Raw genomic sequence first — 15,009 nt, 5'->3', positions numbered from 1 at the left:
AAAACAAAACAACTCTCAAAACACACATACCAATCAATCCAGTTACTCCGGGCTATCCTGTGCTGTCCGCTGGTTAAGGTCACTGGGACACCAACAACAACACCAACACCAACAACAACCAACAACCACGACACCACAACCCAACACAACAACACCAAGGACTACAACCCAACAACTCAACAACCAAGGACAACAACAACACAACAACAATCAAGGAACACAACCACAACTCAATAACACAGCAACCAACCAAGGAACATAACCACAATCTAACAACACAACAACCAACCGAGGAACACAACCTCACATATAACAACAAAAGACCACTGCACAAACAACACAAAAAATCACAACAGCACAGGCACAACAACTCTAAGCAAAAAGACTAACTTAACAACACCAAATAAAACACAAAACTCAACCAACTTCCAATGCCTTCAATAGACTCCTCCAACACTACTGCCTATCACAGGCTCTCACCAAAGACTCGCTGAAAAACTCACTAAAAATACAGAACTCTGATCTCTACCAGCAGACAACCCAGCCAGAACTCACTAACAGCCAATACAGTCAGTCGTTAACTATCCATACAGCAATTACAACCTCTCCTCTCCTCTCTCCTCTCTCGTCTCTCTCTCATCTCATCGTCTGTCTCCCTCTCTCTCGTCTCTCTCTCTCTCTCTCTCTCTCTCTCTCTCACAGATGTTGTCAAATGGAACTCCATAACTCCTCCATAACCCTTAATAGACAGATTGATCCTCGGGAGTAGTAATAACAGGGTTGGGGTGGTGGACAGATTGATCCTCAGGATTTGGAAAGAATCGGGCGGGAAAGAGGTGCCAATACTTCTAAGCCCATAAATACACTAATAGCAACTTTTGCACCGGCTAAAACCAGGAATCGGGCATCTCAGGACTTCAGTTCTGCTTGTAACTTCAAGGGGAATGTATTATGTCTCTGTCTCACATGACGTCTTTTTGTAAATTTGCTCGTAATATACCAAGGGGTTGATTTTGGTTATTGTTCTTGTCTTCTACAATAGTCTGTCAGTTGTAAATGTAATTTTACAAAGAAAAGTGCAAAGAAATATTAGGAAACACATGTAAAAGTGAAAAAAAAGGTACTGAATCTACATTCTCTGTAAATTTATGTAAATATTTTACTACAAATATGCTAAGAATTTGTTACTGATTTTATTTCTTATCTGTTTTGATATTGTGTGAACAGTAATTATAATTTTACAAAATAAAATAATTTATTATAAAAAACATATATAAGTTGGTAAAATTTATGATTGTCTTGTAAAAGAGGCCCCACAAGGGGTTGTAAATATGAAATTTTCATTATTAAAATGAAGTTTTATTGTATACTTACCGAACAATTATAGAGCCGTGATTTCCACGAGCGGCAGGATACTAAATTCAAATTTAGCGCGTCGGCGTCGCCAACACTGGTGGTGATGACGTCATCTCCCTCCACTCGCGGGAGAACCAGGTACAACTGCCCAGGTGAATCCAATTCTTTCTGCCCGTCCGTCCACCTAAGGGGAGGAGGGTGGGTATAATCATAATTGTTCGGTAAGTATACAATAAAACTTCATTTTAATAATGAAAATTTCATTTTTATTGTAGTGTCTTACCGAACAATTATAGAGCTGATTACACATTTATGGGAAGGTGGGATTCAGTGGACCACTAGTATTTTCAAATGGTTACATTTATTGCAATACCAGTAAACACTCAAGGTGTCTGTTGTACCTTACCTTGTAAGAGAGCTACAGCAGACTGTTACTGCCTCTGGTCGGTGCTCTTCTTACTATTGTAGAGGAATTGGAATTTGACCAAAGTTAGCCTCTACAGGAGTGGAATCCTTCCGTAGTTCAAGCGAGTCAAGGCTGACTGACGGAGGATAGTAACAACAAAGATTGCCCTTGCCCTGGGCTAAGACCAGAAATTCAATCATACAAAACATTTGTCACCAACACCAGATTTAAAAACATATATACCCAACCATTGTAAAATCTGACCTAACAGACTGGTGAGTATCCCAGGTACTCAGTACCCCCAGCTTCCCTTGAACTCGAAAACCTATTCAAGGTGAAAAGTTAGCATAGAGGTGACGACCCCTGTGCCGTTTCTCCCAACACCATGCCAGAAACCGCCACCGGACCTAACGTTTTACAATTCTCGAAAACCGTTTCTATCTCTTTGAGATAATGATTCGCAAAAACCGAATTCGATCTCCAGAACGTGCTCTGAAGAATCGAAGCTAAAGATAAATTCTTTCTGAATGCTAAAGAAGTTGCCACTGCTCTAACCTCGTGAGCTTTAACTCTCAGAACGGAAAGATTGTCGTTCTCGGACTGCGAGTGAGCTTCCCTGATAAGCTCTCTAATAAAGAACGATATAGCATTCTTAGAAAAAGGACGAGAGGGATTTTGAACCGAGGTCCAGAGCTTAGAAGATTGTCCTCTAATACCCTTAGTGGCAAACAGATACTGCTTAATAGCCCTGACTGGACATAAGAGCCTTTCTTCCTCCTCATGTCCAACCAAATCAGATAAGTTCCTTACCACAAAACTCCTCGGCCAAGGATTAGAAGGATTCTCATTTTTGGCTAGAAAGGTCAAAGATACCGAAAATACAGCATTGCCTTGAGAGAAACCGACTCTTTTGTCTATAGCGTGCAATTCGCTGACACGCTTAGCAGAAGCTAGTGCAATAAGAAAAAGTGCCTTCTTAGTCAAGTTCCTGAGTGAAGCCGACTTCAAAGGCTCAAACGGTGGCCCATGAGGAACTTAAGCACCACATCTAAGTTCCAAGCCACTGTATCTTGCGGGAGCTTAGTGGTTTCGAAAGACCTAATGAGGTCCGACAGATCTGAATTGGAGGAAATATCCAAACCTCGATGTCGAAAAACCGAAGAGAGCATGGCTCTATATCCTCTGATCGTCGAAGGAGCCAGTTTCTTAGAGTTCCTAAGAAATAGAAGAAAATCTGCTATTTCTGTTAAAGAGGTCGCAGAGTAGAGACTTTAGCACTTCTACACCACTCTCTGAAGATTCTCCACTTCCCTTGATAGAGTTTGTTAGAAGACTCTCTCCTACAACGAGCGATAGCTTCTGCAGCTCTTCTTGAAAATCCTTTCGCTCTGACAAGATTCCGGACAGTCTGAACCCTGTCAGAGCTAGAGCGGACAAGTTTTGGTGGAACCTCTTGAAGTGAGGTTGTTTGAGAAGCCACTTCTCTGGAGGAAGAAGTCTGGGGAAGTCTACTAACAACTGGAGAAGGTCCGGGAACCACTCTTTCCTGGGCCAAAAGGGAGCGATTAACGTTAAGTGTTACATTGCTGTGCGAAATGAACTTGTTCAGCACCTCTCTTATTAGACCGAACGGAGGGAATGCATAAGCTTCCAGACCCGACCAATCCAACAGCATTGCGTCCACCGACCAAGCTAGAGGATCTGGGACTGGAGAACAAAAGAGAGGAAGACGGTTGTTCCTTGATGTCGCGAACAGGTCTATTGACGGTCGTCCCCAAAGGCGCCAAAGTTTCTGACAAATCTTGTTGTCCAAAGTCCACTCCAGAGGTAACACTTGCTGTTGACGACTTAACTCGTCCGCCAGGACGTTCATCTTTCCCGGAACAAATCTCGGGACTAGCTGAACCTTCGCTTCGTTTGACCACAGGAGGAGATCCTTGGCTACTTCGTACAGAGAGAAAGACTGAGTCCCCCCCTATTTCCGCACGTACGAGAGAGCCGTGGAGTTGTCGGAATGCACTGCCACTACTCGACCTTCTACTAAGCTCCGAAACATTCTGAGCCCCAAGAAAATTGCTAACAGTTCCTTTACATTTATGTGGAACTTCTTCTCCTTCTCCGACCAAGCTCCTGAAGTCCGTTGATTTCCCAGTAGGGCTCCCCAACCTGTGTCCGATGCGTCGGAAAAGAACTGTAGGTTCGGGAGGATGGGTCGTAAATCTAACCCTTCTTCCAACCTTGCTCGAGAGAGCCACCACCTTAGGTCCTCTTTTATTTGATCTGTGACAGGAAAGGTAATCGAGTCTGGTTGTGTCTTCCTGCACCAAGAGGCTCTCAGGAAAAACTGCAGAGGTCTCATGCAGTCTTCCCAAACGTCACAAATTTCTCCACTGACGTCAATTTGCCCAGGAGCCTCATCCACTGATTGGCAGAACTTACCTATTTGTCCTAGAACTCCTGAACTGTCTCCAGACAGCCTTGAACCCTCTTCGGGGACAGAAAAGCCCGAAAAACTTGAGCATTCAGAATCATCCCCAAATAAAGGATGCTCTGAGATGGAACCAACTGGGACTTCTGTTTGTTGACCAGAATTCCTAACTTTCTGGCAAGATCCAGAGTTGTTCCAAGGTCCTTCATGCACCGACTCTCTGATTCCGACCGGAGAAGCCAATCGTCCAGATAGAGGGAGATTCTTACTCCTAATATGTGCAGCCAGCTTCCTATCGGGGATAGAACCCTGGTGAGAACTTGAGGAGCGGTCGCTAGTCCGAAGCAAAGCGCCCGAAACTGAAACACCTTGCCTTCGAACATGAACCTCAGGTACTTCCGAGATTCGCGATGTATCGGAATGTGAAAATAAGCGTCTTGCATGTCCAGAGAGACCATCCAATCCCCCTGTCTGATGGACTCCAGAACCGACCGAGTGGTCTCCATATGAAATTTTGTTTTCTGGACATGCAAGTTCAGGGTGCTCACATCCAAAAACCGGCCTCCAGCCCCCTGATGACTTGGGGACTACAAAAAGGCGATTGTAAAAGCCTGGAGGAAAATCTCCTTCTATCTGTTCTATCGCTTCTTTGAGAACAAGCGCTTCCACTTCTGCGGCTAGCGCCAGAAATTTGTCTGAGCCCGGAGAGTATGCCTGGAATGGAATTGGCACAGGTGAGAGCGAGGGAGGTGAAACGAGAGGAATACGATAGCCGAACTTGAGTACTTGCACTACCCAGGCTTCTGCTCCTCTGTTTTCCCATTCCTCCCAAAACAGAGCCAGCCTGGCTCCCACTGGTGCATGAAGAACCGAGCTTTCATTTGGAAGGTTTGTTAACCTTGGCCGAGGCCTTAGACTGAGGTCGCAAATTCGACTTCGGCCGAAAGAAGCGCTTGGGTTTTCTCCCTCGAAAAGGCACTTGGGCCAGAGGAGAAACCGAAGGAACAGTCTCCACAGGAGCTTTAGGCCTCTTAGTAGACTGTGCCAGTAAATCCGAAGTAGATTTCTTATTTAGCGCAGACGAAATTGACAACACTACATCGTCTGGAAAGAGGTTATCTTTCACAAAAGGAGCAAACAAGAGAGCAGACTTCTGTTGGGACGTAACCCTTTTAGAAGCAAAGGAGCACCAAAGTTGCCTTTTCTTAAGGGTACCAAAGGCGATGAGCGAAGCTAACTCATCACATCCATCCCTAATGGATTTGTCCGCACAGGACAGAACACCAATCCAATCTTCCGCTAACTCCTGAGAAAGAGAAGGACAGTCTTCGATCTTGGCCGCTAAAGCGCCAATAGTCCAATCAAGGAAGCTAAAGACTTCCAAAAGTTTAAATTGATTCTTTACAACGTGGTCCAACTCAGGCGCTGTAAAGAAAACTTTCGCTGCGGCGAAAGCAGATCTTCTAGAGGAGTCGATTAAACTGGAGAAGTCTCCCTGGGAGGAGGCAGAAACTCCCAGAGAAGGAGCTTCCCCAGTTACATAAAACCTATACCTCTTACGAAGCAACTTAGAGGGAGGGTAAGCAAAAGAGCCTTCCCTAAGTCTCTTTTCATAGACATCCATTTCTCCGTCTCTTTCAACGAATGTCTAACCGCTTTAGATAGAACAAGTTTGGGAGGAGAGGGTCTGAAGTTTTCCTCCTCATCAAAAAAGTCGAAGTTGGGGAGCGCGGAGCCGCTTTCTCAAAATAATCTGGATAAGATACCAGAAGAAATCTAAGGAGACGTGAATAACACGAGAGGTGATGTGAATCCTCCTCCTCTACTTCTTCTTCATTCTCCGATACCGCCGAAGAAGTAGACGGAACTAAACCACCTGATCTGAAGGTTTCGAACCACCCTTGGACTCATTCATCCAGTTGGTAACATCTCTAACTGCTTGCGCAAAGGCGCCAGAGACGAATCAAAAACAGTTAACGTAGGCTTGGAAGAGCCTAAATGTTCAGCAGGAGGCGGAAAAACTACTTGCGCCTCGCTCAGAGCCGCCGAAATTCGAGGCGAAACAGGCGCATCAGGCGTAACAGACGAAAAAGCGCCTAAAGAAACCCCCTTAGAACTGCTAGCTACAGCGCTAAAACCACAATCTCTACTAGTAGATGGAGCCGAAAAAGGCACAGATTGAGGCGACGAAACGAGAACCGCTAACGGCCGCGGCGCAACCCTACTCTCAGGCTCCTTATACCGCTTGACTGGAGGAGGCGAAGAATCGGCGCCTGAACGCCTCTTTAAGGGACGCGAAACGGGCGAATCTCGCCAAGAGCGCCGCGCGACCGGAGACGAATCGCTTGAATCATTCGAAAGGCGTCTGACCGCAACACCTTTCCAACGCTTAACCGAGCCCTGTTGAGGCGCAACAGGCTCAACAAGAGAGGCGCCTGTCTGTGGGCAAATCCCGATCGACTCCCTTGGACTTCCGGTATGTCTTCTCCCCGGTGCGGGGGAGCTGGACAGTGACCTTTGTCTAGGAGACGTGTCAGGACAGACAGACGCACCCTCAACTACACTCTTACCTGAAGCCGCTTTCTCCAAAAACGTCTTAACTGAATTACCAAGTTGCAAAACCGTATTCGCTAGTACCGAAAATTTCTGATCTAACCTCGATTCCAGACTGGCAATGGTGTCGGAAGAAACTACACGGGAAGCCGGAGAAGTGGGATTAGTAGGAGGAATAGGAGGTGTAGTTAAAGGAGACATAACAATTTGAGGAGAAACAGAAGGAACAGATGCATCGCAAGACGAAGCAGAGCTAAGTCTACTTTCCCTAAGCGCTGCTTTTCTAATTCTGTCTTTAGCTAATTTCTCCGAGTATGAACTAAAAAACTTCCATTGAGAATCAGTCCAATCACTACACTCGTTACATGTTCGATCTGCTGAACAAACCTGTCCCCAACACTTAACACATTTAGTGTGAGAATCATACTCTAACTTGGATAATCTTGTTTTACATCCTGAGATGCAAAACCTAACTCCCGACGGACTAGAATCCGACATGGCAACGCCTAAGTAAAAAGCAAAATAACAACAACGCCAAAAAAGAGTACTTCACCAATTCCGAAGATCAAATCCACAAAAAAAAGCGAAGCAAAGTCATCCAACCGCACCGACCACCGATGTTCACCGGACGCCGGCAGGAAAAGAATTGGATTCACCTGGGCAGTTGTACCTGGTTCTCCCGCGAGTGGAGGGAGATGACGTCATCACCACCAGTGTTGGCGACGCCGACGCGCTAAATTTGAATTTAGTATCCTGCCGCTCGTGGAAATCACGGCTCTATAATTGTTCGGTAAGACACTACAATAAAAAGTAATATTCAACTTCTTGTGGCAGATAGGGAAAATTTTTTAGAATCTTTTTTTTTCATCATGTACATTTGCATATCTTCCTCTTTCCATTGATGTGTTTTTTCATAAATTGGCTGACCTCAAAGTTTACTTGGCCTGAGGTGCTGCATATCAATATGCACTGGAGAGGCGTTCAAACCTCTCATTGCTATCCATCCTGAACAGATTGATGTACGTTTGGTAAGCTCCTAAGACTGAACAAAAAACATAGTCTCTCAGATTTGAACTTTGAGGAATAGACTCCATAGAATTCCTCTTATTTCCTTGTTCATTCCAGTGTAACCAGGAAGTAGAGGGGGAATAAAAAAAGAGAGGATTGACTGCACTTGCCCGCTCTTCTCTGAACTTGCCTATGCTCTCACTCTGTTAAACGAAGCATTCATTTCCTACAACCGTTTCGTTCCCACGAACGTGAGCGAATGTTGACCGGAGGTAAATGCAGTAAAAGCTGGCGAGAAATTACCACGTCTTGCTACACATCTATCTTCTCCTTGATCTAACCTCATGAAGAGGAATACACAGAGGGCCTCCTCCTATCTCCTTCAAATGCCTTGTCCAGAGGAACAATGACACCAATCTTGGCACCTGAAGAATAGCCATTACTGGCTTTTACAGGTGGGTCTGAGCCATCAATGCAGTTTAGTCCTTTTCTTTATCGTGATGGAGAGAAGACTACCGATCACTGACTGTGTATGTACGACCCCCCTTGGAGGCTGTACACTCGGAGAGACCCATACACAAGTACCTGACACAGCACCCTTGGAACCAGAGACAGGAGAACGATCCTGGGTTCGAACTCCTGTGGCTCCCGAGACATTACATTTTGGGGATAGTGTCCAGGTTCCTGCTAGATGAGCTGAAGAGACAGCCAATTGCTCCCTCACAAGGAAAGGATGCAGACCCTTAGAAGCTTAAGGCAAGACTTCTTAAGGGGTGGAGAATTACCTTCCTCTTCTTAGGCCATGAAAGCCTTTGATGAAGACAAAAGACAATGACCCCCATGAAAAACTCGCTGCAATATGGGAAGGGAGAATGCTATGGCATGGCAAGGAACCGCACCAATCAAGAGCAGAGAGTTTGTTCGGTAGAGCCGACCACTCAGCTTGGTAGAACTGTCTGGTCGAGCAGAGTTGAGTGAGCTGAGCAGATCACCACTAAATAATTATGAGTAGTAATCGTCAACGAAAAACTATTACTTCTTCCCAATCAACTGTTCTCCTTCGAGGCTGAAGCTCCAAGAAGAATAAAGAGGGATTCTGTGTCTGCTGTCCTACATGTTCGGACGCTAAGGTCCAAGACATGAGGACGGTACTTGACCATTCACCTAGAATGCAAAACTCCAAACCAGACTAAAGAGCAAACTCATCTGTATTGGTAAAGGATCGTCTCGCTATCCAAGCACTCGTTTGTTTGTTTGTTTATATGGTGTTTTTACTTTGCATGGAACCAGTGGTTATTCAGCAAAGGGACCAACGGCTTTACGTGACTTCCAAACCATGTCGAGAATGAACTTCTATACCAGAAATACTAACATCTCTAACCCCTCAGTGAAATGCCCAAGAATCAAACTCGTGGCCACAGAGGTGGCAGGCCAAGACCATACCAATCATGCCACTGAAACGGTCCTAAGCCTCGTGATAGTGAGCGCTTGGCGAACACTAGAATTCGTAAGAATTCCCACGCTTGGCGAGAAAACCCGAACTCTTATAAGACAATAAGATGAAGCCTGAGCACTCGGCAAGCGCCAGCGAAACTAAAGGAGCCAGGCACTTGGCGAGACTCCCAATTATTGTAATAATTATCAGGAATACCCATTGTCCAAGTGTTTGGAAACCAAAGAAAACCACATCATTTTGTGAGTGCCAAAAATTCTAAGGAATTCAATAGCTTAGCGAGACTCCAGATTTTTGTAATAAGTTACCAGGGATGTCTGTCTCGCCCGAGTGTTTGGAAATTATAGAAAACCATAACACTCTAAGAATCCCAGAAATTCAAAGGAATTCGAGCATTCAGCGAGATTCCTGGGTATTGTAGTAACAATTATCAGGAATTCTTGTCTTGCCAGTGTGTTTGCAGATCACAGAAGACCAAAACACTCAGAGAGTGCAAGAAATTCCAAAGAATTTAAGCGCTCGGCGAGACCCAGGAATTTCGTCAAATATTTATGAGGGTGGGGCCCTTCCTTGACTCCTGTAGAAATCGAGGAGGAACGGGCATAAAAACCAGTCCTAAATGTGAGTGTTTAAGACTGGAATGCAAGTACAATTCAACAGAATATACACTCGAGGCTCCCAAAACGCAAGAACCCACAGGAGACTGCAAACTGAAATCCGTCCAAAGGACAGAATAAGCCAGGGAGAACATAGTTTCCAGATTTGACTAAAGATCCTTCCTCAATGACATGGGTTTACATCCGGTGGGACCCTCAGTTCCTTCCAGGAATGTAGTCCCCCAACGCTTAATCCTACATAGAGAACTCTGCAGGATCCTTCCTATTCGCCTCATCCCTCCTGTTGTAGCCACAGCAAGTAGAGGGAATAGGTGAGGAAGATTGGATGCTCTCGCTCGCCCTGCTAGCAGAACTTACAAGAGAAGTGAGTCGCTGTCAGCCATCAACCTATGGTGATGGCCGCGATGCGAGTCTAGGAAAGCTTTCTCGTCCTGGAGAAACACTTTCCCGAGGAGGGTTACCAAGCTCTCACATGGCAGGGGAAACGTTCACCACCACCGAGACCAGTTGGTCATGTGAACGTGACCGTAGTCTGGGTTGGGTTGAGCATGCACCTGACTGGAGAGGGCCGGTAATGTCCTCTGATGAGTCCAAGTCCTCATCAATGCCAAAACCTCTGAAGAGGACCGAATGGGGACCCCTTACCAGTCTCACTGCATGCACGGTCCAGCGGGACGATCACGTCAACTCTGGGTACTGAGCAATCACTGTGAAAGCGATCACTGGCAAGGCGTAAGTCACCTGAGTGACTCACTCCTTTGTTCTACTCCATGCCTGAGTCGTGACAATGAGTGGACTCAGCGTCAACAACTTTAGATGCAAGCGAATCCGTAGATTTACGTGCACTCGGGGAAACTCGCGAACAAATGTCCGACATGAAACTAGTCTTAGGATTAGCAACAGAAGTGCGAACCGAAGTTAGTGTTTCTACGGCTCCCGACATGCCAAGTCCTGGGAACAGCATGACGGTTCCTGTTCCCGAAGGAACAAGCGAGCCAGTGGAAGACCCAACTTGGTTCGAGGAGGCAGACCCTTAGAAGTCAGGTGATGAGACTTCTTGGGGGGGAGGGGGGATTACCTTCTTCTTCGGCAGGGAGCTTTAGAAGTCGAAGGGGTGGAGGCTGAAGAAAAATATGATGATTCCAAACAGGAAGATGACAACAATTGACAAGCTCTCTTCCTCATCAACTTCTCCAAATTCTTCAAGACTTCTTCTACAGGATGAGATACATTCACCAGCAGAAATAGTTAATAATCACAGGGCAGTGGCAAAGGCTTTGTCCAGTGACAAAATTCCAGGAAAGCAACAGCAAATGAATATGATTTTCAGCAGGGGAACAGTAAACACACTTGAGGACCAATAACAGCATGCTACAAGTCACAGGTACAATTCCAAGGTTAGGATAGTCAACAAGAGATATCCAACCATCTACTGCCACCACTGTTATCCTGCAAAGGAAAGAAAGTATGATAAAAAAAAAAGATACTCCTCTCGCAACTAAGGGCACCACCCGCCGCAATGAGAGATCCCTCAAACACCAACACCACATGCCCCCTCCTTTATCTTCGTCTGATAAGCTAGCGAAAGGACGAAAGAGAAGAGGAAATATTAGAGGAAACAAAGGACAAACCTCTGAAAGTCCCCTCGGTAATTTCCAAAGCGCAAGCATAAATTTTGGATGAATACATGTCTCATCCTGACGTTGAAGGGCGAAAATAAGTAATAAGGGTGTTGGCACACCCTTGCCGCCAACCCTCAATACAATGCAGAAAGGTGGCTAGCAAGGCTATCACAAAAACTGGGTTTGTATATTAATTACTAAAGTCAATTAATTATTAATATCTAACGCAATATGTATACATTAGTTGAAAATAACACAATAGATCCCACAGGGAAAATCATAATTAATGGCTAGTCAGCAAGAGCTCACAAACATTAGTCTTCATTGGAAGACAGCTGAAAGCAGAGCGGAGTGTTTACATCTGAGCAGGCAGGTACCAGACAGTAGTTACTGTCTAACCACCTTGTTGAAGAATTTAACAGCCGTATTCCAGCCTACACTGAAAGTAATTCCTTATGTAGAGGACCGAGGGTTTGTACATTGGGTAGGAACAAATACCAGTCTGCATAGGTCTAGAAAATTTTTGTTTAAATTAAGAATGATGAAAGCACTTGAGAATATCAAGACAGTAATTATCATTATCCAGTTATCTAAAAGAACCGATTCGAACGCCGACATTCCCAGACGCACCTCCGTATTCAGGTGAACCTCATTTACGAAACACAAGATTGCAGGAATGTGGAACACTTCTGACTTTATTCATATTTTCCTTAGTTTTTTTTTTTACCATTTTTAAAAAAATGTGTATTAGTATGATTTATTTCAGGGGATAATATAACATTTTGTTTTGATAACCAGCACAACGTATTTTAGTTCAGTATAACAACACTATTTACAAAATATATTTTAGATGAAAAGAGCCAACTTTTCAAAACTACCTAACCTATTTCCAGCCAATCAGCTTCAAGAAATGGTCGGGATGTAATCAGTGGGTAGGGCTTAGCTGCAAAGCTAGCTGGACTCTGCTATAGGCCTATTCTACAATTCTGGGGATCACAGAGGGAGAGCAAGGTGTTTGGGTGGGGTGGGGAGGGGAAAACAAACAGATTTCATTCCAATTAAGGCAAGTTACTGGAATTTTCAAACTGTACCATGAATTAGGGGTAAGACCCTGTTACCCTAGGCTAGGTAAGGTTAGTTGTCGGTTTAATCACTTGCTAATGAAATGAATATCAGAAATATTCAAAGCACACATTAGTAGTTAATACGGTAGATCTAGGGTACCTATCCGCGGCAGCCCAGACTATGGCAGTTGCGGTTTTTCTATGCAGTTTTACCTACTGAACAAGAATTTAAAGTAATATTTATTCGGACGACTATAATTAAACCCCAGGGGCCAGTACTAAACACAGCGAAATACATTGGACGCCCCAATCCCTAGTGGGTGTTGTATCCGCGGTTACGTTTCTTGCAGGGTAATTCTAAAGAATAGATCCGAATGAACTGCAAGGAACGTAACCGCGGATACGACATCCACTAGGGATTGGGCCGTCCAATGTATTTTGCCGTGTTTAGTACCGACCCCTGGGGGTTAATTACAGTCGTCCAAATAAACATTACTTTAAATTCTTGTTAGTAGGGTAGAACACCACGGCAGGCCAACCCTCATCACGGTGGACGGGTCTTATTCACTCGATATTTAATTGGTGAAACAAGAATACAATTGCAACTCTAAGCATACCATTTAAAAGACTGAAGTTTCGTCAACATAATGTGATATATGAAAGCCCCATACGAACTAAAATAAGCATGTGAGCTCTTCGTAAAATATGTTTTCAAGGCAGTTTTGAAATCCAATATGGCGGCTACGTTTTTCATGGACGGTTCTCATCAGTGACGGACACCATCTTTCCCCAGCCTTCCCAGCACTCATTTGAACAATGTTAGCGTATGTATGTAACGTTTATTGATCTTACTCAAGATTGCAGTTGTAATCAGCACAATAAAACAACATTTTGTTGCCTATATTAGTGAAAGTATGAAACTTGTTATTCCCGGGGTTATGGTTGGAACTGAATTCATTCTTACCTTGTAATCGGCGGTTTTTATCCTTACTGCTTAGTGCTTAAGTTGAAAAGAGTTATCCCCAAACTCCTTTCAAACAACCCAAAGAAAAAACACGACGTTAACTAAAATTTAACTCACTAGTTAAGGATCAGTATCGGCTCCCTATCCCAGCAATGTATCCGCAGACACGTATCAACCAAGAGAGAAGGATCTCTCGTAGGTTATCTTGACATCCTTCGGATATGGGAAGTCAACACAGAGTTGCATCTCCCGTATGTGACAGCTAATATGTCCTTATGACATATTGTTAAGGAAAGAACAAGAATACAGAAAAGCTCGCACTTCATGCGCTTTTAATTCTCAGCTGTTTGAAGGAATCATCAATGCACTTGTCAAGTGCTTAGGAGATCACATTGTCTCAAAGAAGGCCAGGGCATTCTTTGATATAGATCTCTTCTGGGTGAAGCCTTGAGCCTGGCTAGCGCCTCGCGCCTGGCTGGAGCCTTGCGCCTGAATGGCGCCTAGAGCCTGGCTGGAGCCTTGCGCCTGGCTGGCGCCTGATTGGCTCCTCCCTCCTGGCTAGCGCCTCGCGCCTGGCTGGAGCCTTGCGTCTGGCTGGCGCCTTGCGCCTGGAGCTTGGCAGAAGACTTCATGATTACTATCTATGAGTCTGCATGCCTCAAGAGTTTCAGCGAGGTAGGGACCTATGACTGACAAACCCTTCTGGATCATGTCAATGGGGGCTAGCCCGCTTACACGACAGAGCCTTCTCGGATCGTGCCAATGGGGGCTGACCCACTTACATGGGCAGAGCCTTACCTGTATCATATCAATGGGGACTAGCCCTCTTACATGACAGAGCTTTAGGTTTCTCTTTACTGGAAGGAGCCTTGCACCTGGATGGATCCTCAATCCTGACTGGAGCCTAGCCTTGAAGGAGCCTGGCACCTGGATGGCGCCTTGGCTGGCTTCTAGAGCCTGGCTGGCTTCTAGAGCCTGGCTGGCTCCTAGAGCCTGGCTGGCTACTAGAGCCTTTGGCTGGCTCCTAGAGCCTGGCTGGCTCCTAGAGCCTGGCTGGCGCCTCGCGCCTGGCTTGGCTCCTCCACACTTGCTGGAGCTTCGAGCTTGGAAGAGTCTCTAGGCTGTCTGGCGATGTCCACATCGGACACTCTTATATCTGTCCGATTGTTCGCCTCTGGCGCATTTGCGCCAGGTTGGAGGCCCGCTCCTTCTCAGTATCCGGTCCATGACAGAAGTTCCTTGGACTGTCCGCCTCTGGCGTTTTTCGCCTGTATTGGCATTTGGCGCTTGGCTGGCGCTACAGCTACATTGTCCGAGAGTCCTGAACAACCACATAGTTTATCAGGAGACTGGAGAAGGGTGGAAGAAATTCTTCCCCTTTGAGCTTTTGGCCCCTGGCAAGGGGAGGTGATTTTAGTCAGCTACACCCAGTAGACGACAGGATATCTAACAATACGAGAGAGAAGAGTCTTCCTCCGAGGAGGATCCTTCGTGAACACTTCTTTTGCTAACGAGATCTCTTCTTACATGTTTGATGA

General features: G+C 45.4%; 1 protein-coding gene across 2 annotated transcripts in view; it reads right to left on the bottom strand.

Moving 5' to 3' along the window:
• LOC135221761 (zinc finger HIT domain-containing protein 1-like) overlaps positions 1-15,009 on the bottom strand; it is a 143,638-nt gene that overhangs the window by 89,283 nt on the left and 39,346 nt on the right. The window contains exon 2 of one of the 2 annotated variants that reach the window (XM_064259577.1): positions 1,375-1,540. The exons of the other annotated variant lie outside the window; for it this stretch is intronic. The gene's annotated coding sequence lies outside the window, so the exon portion shown is untranslated. The remainder of the gene's footprint in view (positions 1-1,374; positions 1,541-15,009) is intronic. 2 annotated transcript variants of the gene reach the window in all.

Source organism: Macrobrachium nipponense, chromosome 3 (assembly GCF_015104395.2).
Source record: "Macrobrachium nipponense isolate FS-2020 chromosome 3, ASM1510439v2, whole genome shotgun sequence".
NCBI classification, from domain to species: Eukaryota; Metazoa; Arthropoda; class Malacostraca; order Decapoda; family Palaemonidae; genus Macrobrachium; species Macrobrachium nipponense.
This window is presented reverse-complemented; position numbering and strand designations above follow the sequence as displayed.